General features: G+C 35.6%; 1 pseudogene; it reads right to left on the bottom strand.

The window, feature by feature from the left end:
• Window positions 1-6,607: 6,607 nt before the first annotated feature.
• On the bottom strand, window positions 6,608-7,204 carry LOC128576945 (SERTA domain-containing protein 3-like; annotated as a pseudogene).
• Window positions 7,205-10,044: the final 2,840 nt, after the last annotated feature.

Raw genomic sequence — 10,044 nt, 5'->3', positions numbered from 1 at the left:
CACATGAAAAAATGCTCATCATTCTTAATCATCAGAGAAATGCAAATCAAAATTACTTTGAGATATCATCTAACTCAGTAAGATTAGCCCACATCACAAAATTCCAAACTACAGATGTAGGCGAGGATGTGGAGAGAAGGGAATGCTTCTACACTGCTGGTGGGAATGCAAGCTAACACGACTTTTTTGGAAAGAAGTTTGGAGAACACTTAAGAAACTAAAAGTGGACCTACCATTCAATCCTGTAATTCCTCTCCTAGGTATATACCCAGATGATCAAAAATTATTTTACAACAAAGACATTTGCACCAGAATGTTTATTGCAGCCCAATTAATAATAGTCAAGACATGGAAACAGCCCAAGTGCCCAGCAACCCATGAATGGATTAAAAAATTGTGGTACAGGTACACTATGGAATACTATGCAGCCATAAAAAGAAGGAGACTTCACATCTTTTATGTTTACCTAGATGGAACTGGAACATATTCTTCTTATTAAAGTATCTCAAGAATGGAAAAAAAAAGTATGCAATTTACTCAATACTACTATGAAATCAATATATAACCACCTACACAGTCATACGAATGGTAAAACATAACTATAGTCCAGAAAGTAGAAGGGAAGAGGACAGAGAAGGGATGGAAGGGGAGATATGGGAGGAGGGAGGGTATTTGGGGGGACCTCACCTAATGTGCATGATGCAATGGTACATTGCAAAACTATTAAGAAATGAGTATAATTGTGATGGATGTGCTACTTAGTTCAATGCAAGCATTTCACATTGTATATTGAAGCAGTACCGTGAACCCCATAAATGCATCAATGTACAAAGTTATTATTTAATAAAAACAATTAAAAATAAGATAATATTATTAAAGTTCATATTTTAAAATATGATGATATTTTGAAAATTCAGATTAGGAAGATAAATCCCAGGGGGGAATATTACTTTCCAGACTGCAGAAATAGAAAATTTTAATATCATGAAAATATTCCTGACAGGAAATACATGTAAATGCAGAATTATCAGCCAATCTCAAATAATTACATAAATGCAAAAAATATAAATCTGTCAATAGCAAACTACATCCAAAATAGTAGCTAAAACAAGCTATACAATATGAAAAAATTATTTAACACATTAATGTAATAAATAAGAAAGTAGGCAAGAACAATTGTAACAAAACATATAATAAAAAGATATGCAATAAATTTAAAAATCAATCAGGATTAAACAACAACAAAAATAATTCTTAGCATATCAGAAATAGATATTTATTTAAACTGACAGTGAGTGTAAACAAAATAAACTATATCAAACAAAACTTTTAATAGAGAAATATTAGAAATAATCCCTTTAACTCAGAAAAGAGACAAAGATGACTTGGATGACCACTTCTGTTCAACATTGTACTGAGTCCCTAGGCAATGCAGTAATCCAAAATACATACATGTGTACATTAAAAATGTATAAAAGTGAAAAATAAAGCTGTCACTATGATATGATTACCTTCATTAAAATTTAAGACCAGCTACAGAAAATTAAAATTAATAATAGAGATTAATAAATTTATTGAATGTAGTACTAATAGACACAAAATAATTGTAACAAATAGAAAAGAATCACCTTCATTGCAAATATACCATTACCATTTACAATAGGCAAACCTATATTTTGTGAAATACAAGTATACAATGAATGGGCTCACTAGCCAACCATTCCAACACTCAAAACGCTCTTATATGCTTTCCTGTACTATGGAGACTAGAATGTTAAAAACATGAAAGGACAAACACATGCACATGAGTGCACACTTACACACATACACACATATTTACAAGAGGATCTCAAGTGGAATTTCTGTCATATCAAACACATGTGTCAACATGAGATTTGGAGATGAAACTGAATAATGTGGGAGCCACATTCGGGGTATCCTATGATAGGAGAGGTATCCAGTTTCTTTGAGACAGCCATTGCAGTGTTTCTAGAATTCAGTCTCTGTCCTGAATGTTAATTAATTGGCAGGCCAAAGTGTTATTTCAGCTATAACAGTCTCACAGCGTGAGTGGATTTCCCTTTACTGTGAAGCATTCAAGCTTGTTTTTCTATCCTTCACAGAGATTTTGTAAGCCATGTTATCTATTTTGATAAAGATATCTTATTTTAATAAAATAGCTAGAGTGAATTCTGCCATAGGTAAGTTGGGACCTTGATTAAAACAGCACTTGACACTGAACTTAGTTACACAGTGGTGAAACAGTTTCAGAAGTTGTTAGCTGTGATCCCTTAAAATGAAGTGCCTTTGAAGTCAGCTCAATGATGAACCAAGCATCTGCTGATGGGGGCTCCAAAGACACTCCTTTCCCACAACTTTGAAGAACATATTGGTTAGGAAGGCATTGCCATCTTTGAAGTGTTCTGAAGTGCCTGACTTCTGCAGGTCCCAGATGAGAAGTGAGATTCTGCTGTTTGACATGGTCACCCTCATTTCAATGGAGATGTTGGAATCTTGGAGCCTGAGGCCAAGTAGAAGCACCTAACCTCCTGTGCCAAGGTCAGTGCTGTTTACCTTGATAGGCAGCAAGGCTGGAAGGGTAGTAGTAATGGTTTGACCTGCTATAATCTTTGAATGTGACTATTTAATCAAATAATCCCTTGGGTCTTGAAACACTTGAACATCCTCTAAGGTCACATTTTGATAATTTAAAAACTGAATAGAATATATATGTATATATGTATTTGTATGTAGGTACAAATATATGTGTGTGTGTGTGTGTAAACGAAATATTAACAAATAAAAAATGAAACCCTAGATCTGGTGACTTAAGTGATCATGATGGTGAGTGATAGTCCCACACCTGTCTCAGAGCACCTTGAATAAAGGAAATACTGAGGAAGAGTCTACTGAAGGAACCACAGTGATCTTTTTCCTTAGAAATAGGACTTAGCCAAAGTGACCTCCAGCCATTTACCAGATTTACTATGCACTTGCTCTAATCCGGAGCTCAACAAACTTTTCCTGGAAAGGGCAAGATCATGAACAAAGCTGGCCTGTATCCATGGGTTGTGCATCCATGGATCAACCAACAGATAAAAATATTTGGAAAAAATAGCATCTGAACTGAATATGTATAGTTTTTTTCTTGTCATTATTTTCTAAACAACACAGTATAACAACTATTTATCCAGCATTTACATTGTATTAGATAATATGAATAATCTGGAGATAATTTAAAGCATACAGGAGAATTTGTATAGGTTAATATGCAAACACTATGCCATTTCATATCAGGACTTGAATGTCCATGGATTTTGGCACCTAAGGAAGGTCCTGGAACCAGTTCCCTAGGGATATCAAAGGACAACTGTTTTTGAAGCTTTGCAGACCATTTGGTCTCTGTTGGAATTATTCAACTTTGATACTGTAGAACAAAAGCATCCACAGACATGGCTTGGCTCAGTTCCAATAAAAATGTATTCATAAACACTGATACTAATTTAAAAAAAATTTCACATGCTAGGAAATATTTTTCTTTTCGCTCAGCAAAGTTTTAGCTTGCAGGAATAACACTTAAAAATCAGTTGTGGTACTGTACAGTAGCAGTGTACAATCCAGAATGTAAATTGAGAAAATTTCATTGACAATAGCATCCAAATGAATAAAATACTCAGATTTTATTTCTTGTTGTATGTCATTTGGCTATTTGAGGCTACTTGCTATTCCATATAAATTTTAGGATAAGCTTCTCCAATCCCATAAAAATGGCCATTGAGATTCTGATAGAGATTCCATTGAGTCTTTTATATATATATATATATATATTTAAGGTGTACAACATGTATTTTGACAAACATATACATAATGAAATGATTACTACAGTTAAGCAAATTGACATATCCATCACCTCATACAGTTACCTTTTTGTGGTAAGAGCACATGAAATATACCATCTTAGTAAATTTCCAGAACATGATACAATATTATTGAGTATAGTCAGCATGTTTTATGTTAAATCTCTAGATATATTTATCCCACAGAATTGAAAATCTGTACCCTTCGAAGTACATTTCCCCATTCTCTCCCACCTTGCCCTTGTAATCATTCTTTTATTTGGTTCCTATATATTCAGCTTTTTTAAGATTGAAATATAAATGAGACCATATGTTATTTTTCCACTTAGTCTTTAGATTGCTTTGAGGATGTTTCCATCTTAACAATATTACATCTTCTAGACAATGAACATAAGATATCTTTGACTGGAAGATGTAAATACTGTTAATATGGCAACATAGCTGAAGGAAATTAAAGATGCAATGAAATCTCTATCAGAATCCCAATGGCTTTTTATGCAAATGGAAGAACTGATCCTAAAATTTATACGGAATTGTAAGAAACCAAAAATAGCCAAAACAATCTTTAAAAAGAGAAAACTTAGTTGGAAGACTCAAATTTCTATATTTTAAAACTTACCACAAAGCCAGAGTTATCAAAACAGTGAGGTGTTGACATAGGATAGATATATAGATCATTGGAATACAATTTTTAGTCCAGAAATAAACCAATACATCCATGCCTACATGAATTTTTGGAAGTGCAAGAGCATTCAATGGAGAAAAAATAAAAAATTCTCCAATAAATAATGTTGAAACAACTAGATATACACACATATAAATCAATAAAGGTTTGCCCTTATAACATAATAACATTTACTCACAATGGATCAAAGACATAAATGTAAGAGGGTAAATTTTCATGACATTGGATGTGGCAATCATTTCTTAGAGGATATCAAAATCACAAACAACAAAATTAAAAACAGATAAATTGTACTGTGTCAAAATTTAAAACATATACATCAAAGGACACAATTAAGAAGGAGAAAATATTTGAAAGTCATATATATGATAAAGGTCTAATATCTAAAATGCATAGAGACCTCTTACAACTCTACAGCAAAAAGACATCCCAATTTATATAAATAATAGGCAAATAAATTGAACAGATTTCTTTCAAAGAAGATAACACGTTTCCAACAAGCAAATGAAAAGATAATTAACAGCATTAATCATCAGACAAGTGAAAATCAAATCCATGATGAGATACCACTCCACACTACTAAGATACTGTCATTTAAAAAAAAAAATGTGTTGACAAGATGTGGAGTAAATAAAACCCTCTGACATTGCTGATGGAAAGATAAAATGGTTCAGCTACTGTGGAAAAAAGTTGAATTGTTTCTCTATGTAATAACTTTATCATAGAATTACCATGTGACCTAGCAAAACCATTCTTAAGTGTATACCAAAAAATATTGAAAACAGGTGTTCAAACAATAATTTGTATACAAATGTTCACAGCAGTAATATTTACAATAGTCAGAAGGTAGTAACAATTCAAATGTCCATCAGCTGTTGAATGGATAAGCAAAATGTAGTATATCTGTGAATGGAATATTATTCAGCTGTAACAAGGAATGAAGTGATAATACATGCTACAACATGCGTGAACCTTGAAAACGTTAAATGAAAGAAATCAGACACAAACATTCATATAGTGCATGATTCTATTTACATAAAATATTAAAAATAGGAAAATCCATAGACACAGAATACAGGTTAATGGTTTGCTGGGGCTGTGGGGAAGGAGTAATGAGAAATGATTGCTTAATAGATATGGAATTTTCTTTTTTCTTTTTTTCTTCCAAAATTCTTTTATTAAAAAAAAATACAAAAAAAAAATTACAAAAGAAAAAAAAAATGCCGGGCGGTGCCTGTGGCTCAGTGGGTGGGGCGCCGGCTCCATATACGGAGAGTGGCGGGTTCAAACCCTATCCCAGACAAACTACAACAAAAAATAGCCGGGCGTTGTGGCGGGCGCCTGCAGTCCCAGGTACTCGGGAGGCTGTGGCAAGAGAATCACCTAAGCCCAGGAGTTGGAGGTTGCTGTGAGCTGTGATGCCATAGCCCTCTACCGAGGGTGACAAAGTGAAACTCTGTCTCTAAAAAAAAAAAAAAAAAAGCCACTACAAACCCTGCCTTTCTTTTAAATAATGCAGCATGGAACAGTTTGATTTCTACCCTATTGCACGTGGTCCGGCCTGGTTATGAATCAGGAGGCTGCTGGGACTGGGGTCCTGCCAAGGAAGTGGGGTTTGGCTTGGGAGGAGGAGACTAGCCCCTCCTGCTCCCTTAAGGTGTAAGAGGCAGAGCCTGGATTTCCATAGCAACCTGACAGCACATCCCTGTCATGCTTTGACAGGCCTAGCTTTCTTTAGCTTCCCTGAGTCCCCAGTGGTCACAAGGGGAGCAGAAACGGGAGGAAAAGGCAAAAAAAAAAAAACATGTAAGTGGAAAATCAGACTCCTAGAAATAGAGTCTTGTTAAGGCATTTGGAACAGATAAATTAATTCAGGAAGACACACTTTCATAGAAGGCTGGAGTAACCAGACACACACATGCAAGACAGTTTGTGGAACCCTGAAATGGGAGAAAAGGAGGCCTAGACACTGAGTAGAACCCCCACCCAAATCACAAAGTTCCATCCAGGGATCCAGCCCACCAAGGCTTATGAGTAGAAGGATTCCTCCCCACCCATCAAAATTTTAGTACCCAAGAATGATTTCCAAGATATGATCTAGTTCATTCTACTCCCAGGACCCTGGAGCACAGAAGAGGTTGTGCAGAGGCTCCAGCGGGGCCAAAGCGGGCTCCTTTTTCACTGCAGATGTATCAGTGTCCAGAAAGAAGTCATGCAGGCCAGAGTCCCCCAAGTACCGGGAGCTCAGAGCTTCTAAGAAGACTGCATCAGGCTGGGGTGGCAATTCATTCTGGAGGCCTGCAGGAGCCACTGGGTTCTGAAGAGGCTCAGTCTCATCCACGGAGGTCTCTAGTTCCTTGAGGATAGAGCCAATGGTGGCTGACAGGAAGAAATCTTCCTCACCCAGGAAGAGGGGCTCAGGGGGCAGGACAGGGGCAGGATCCAGGCGAAGTGCAGCCCGGAGTTGTTGCAGAGTGTTGTGGATGAGGACACGTCTTTGGAGGTTGGGTGGTCGGGGACCCAGGCTGTTCTGAACTTTGTCTAGGGAGATGTGAAGAAGGGCTTGTTGTTAGCTATGAAGGCCAGCTGGACTCCAGTCCCACTTCTCATCCTCCTCCTCCCCTTCCAAGTCTGAGTATTTCCTCTTCAAGCCCCCCACCATGATGCCCTCAGTTGCCAGGTTATCAACGACCACTTCCTTGGAATGTCAGCACTGTTGTGACCCACCAAGGCTGACTTGGGGCCTTCTTCACCTCCTTGAGGCCTCTACTTCTAGATAGGGAATTTTCCTTTAGGGTGGTAAATTGGTTTTGTGGAAATACATAGGGTGATGTTTGCAAAACACTAAATGAACTAAATGCCACTGCATTGTACACTTTAGAAAGATAGACATGTTGAATTTTTTGTTAGGTAAATTTTACCTCAATTAAAAAAAAATTGGCTAATATGGTAGACAGAATTCTATGTTACTCCCACACACAACATTCAAGACCCTTGGTTATTCAATCAAACTCTAATCAAGGTACTTCCATAATGCAATTTAGCACATGCAATAAAAGTCCCAAATGAATTGACTTAAAGATACTGAGATTGGCCTGATAAAGCAGCCCACGCTTGTAATCCTAGTAATTTAAGTGGCTGAGCCAGGAGGATTTCTTGAGGTCAGGGGTTTGAGAACAGCCTGAGCAACATAGCAAGACTTTCACCTCTACAAAATATTGAAAAATTAGTCAGGTGTACTGCCACATGCCTGTATTCCCAGCTACTCAGGTGGAATAGGCAGGAAGATCACTTGAGACTATACGTTTGCAGTTGAAATGAGCTATGATGGCATCACTGCAATCTAGCTAGGGCAACAGAGTGAGACCCTTTCTCAAGGAACACATACACAAAAATAGATATTGAGATTATCTGTAAGTTTTGACCTAATAACACAAGCTATTTAAAAGCAATTTTCTACAGCTGGTAACAGAAGAAGTCAAAGAAATTTGATGTCTGAGAGGGATTTGAAGTAAGGCAGTTGTCTTGCTGAGATTGAGAGGATCACAAAGCAAGATTTAAGAAAAGCCTCTAGTTACTAAGGACAGTCCCTAACTGACAGCTAGCAAGAAAACAGGGACCTCCGTTCTACATTCCCAAGGAACTGAATTCTACCAATAAAAGGAACATTCTTGAGAAGAAGGTTTTCTCCTATTATTGACACAAGGTGAGGACACAGCCAGCCAACATCCTGATTTCAGCCTTGTGGTACTCTGAGCAGAAAACTCAGCCATGCTGTGCCCAACTTATGACATATAGATACTGTAAGAAAATTAATTTTGTTGTTTTGTCTCTCTAACTTTGTGGTAATGTGTCAAGCAAAAAACAAAAATGAATATAGGTTTTGTTATATTTATTAACATGGAGATATTTCCAAATATATTGTTGGGGTAAAAAAAAGCAAAGCTCGGGCGGTGTCTGTGGCTCAAAGGAGTAGGGCGCCAGCCCCATATGCAGAGGTGGTGGGTTCAAACCCAGCCCCGGCCAAAAAAAAAAAAAAAAAAAGAAAGAATCTGAAAATAATACATAGTTATATTAAAATATGTGCATATACATCTATTTGTTATTTTAGTAACATTTTAACAAAGCAAACAAGCTTTTGTGTGGTATTTAAGATTTAGGAAAACCATTTAGAATCACCTTTATTTCTAACAAAAGAATGAAGATTAATCCTAAACTATTCTTAGCAATTTTATCAAGAAAAACTGAGTTCTAATAGCATTTGACTACAATGCTGTTTTAACAAAATCTTAGTAAGCCTAACAAAGAGATGTTTTACCTTACTTGATAGAATTTTAAAAAAAATAATAATTTTCCCACTAGTCATTACTGAATGCCTCACAATGTTCCAAAATGTTTAAAACATTTGACATGATTAAAAGACAGTCTTTCATGACCATAAAATTTTTACAGTTTCTAACATTAGAAATAAACTTTATGCATTTTTAAAAGTTAGTTTTATGGTATACAAGAGTTTCTTGTGCAGAAGAAATGGGAAGGTGAAATGACTTTAAAACTTTTTTTTCAAACTTCCATCTTGCTGCTAAGCATAATTTCTATACCATTCTAAAAGGAGAAACTCATCATGATATAATTCTTCCTTGATGTAACAAAAAGTTTTCCTTTACATAAGTATATGCATAGAAAATAATTTCTAATAATGTACACCAAACTTGATGGCCTTCTTGTTTGATTTTTGAAAAAAAGCTCAATTTTTAAAATCATAAAATAATTTATAAAACAACAGAGATTGCAATAAAAACAGCAGAAATTAAAATTATAGATCAATGAGGAGTGATTTTGCATTTGTGTGTGTGTTTGTGTGTGGGTGTGTATTTTAACCAATTGCAGGGTTTACCAAAATACATTGTTTGCTTTTACAGAAAAGTTAGGGAAATTTACTCAGTTTGAAACTTTTCTTTTCAAATTATGATTTTGTTCTTAAGTGCCACCCTGCTTAGATGCTATTTACTATGCTAAATATTAAAAAACAATTTTAAATATTATTTCATCCTTGCTTGAGCTAAAAAATTCTTTTACATAAATGTACACAATGTCTTCATAATAATATATAAGAAACTCATTCACTTTCTACATTACGTGCACACACACACTTGCATTCATTATATATGTGCGTGTATATGTGCGTATATTTATGTGTGTTACTTTACTTTTTAAAACCCAATCATTAAAAATAATAAATATATTTAAAATAGACTACATAAAGAATTAAATAAAATAAATGAGAAAACCCTTTCCAATCCTATCTCAGATCTTGTCTGAGGTAATGATTTTCCTGTTCCTCTCTGATGTCAGAAAACGTCCAACATGGTCTTATTGGTGCCTGTTGTTGCATTTGTTGATGTGCTTCTCTTTCCACGGCAAGGGGTTAGTGACAATGCTGAGTACATTCTTTAGCTCTCAAACATATAGGAAGAAACAGCCTATTCAGTTTGAAAAATG

Source organism: Nycticebus coucang, chromosome X (genome assembly GCF_027406575.1).
Source record: "Nycticebus coucang isolate mNycCou1 chromosome X, mNycCou1.pri, whole genome shotgun sequence".
NCBI lineage: Eukaryota > Metazoa > Chordata > Mammalia > Primates > Lorisidae > Nycticebus > Nycticebus coucang.
Note: the sequence above shows the minus strand (reverse complement) of the source record. Positions and strands in the feature narration are given on the sequence as shown.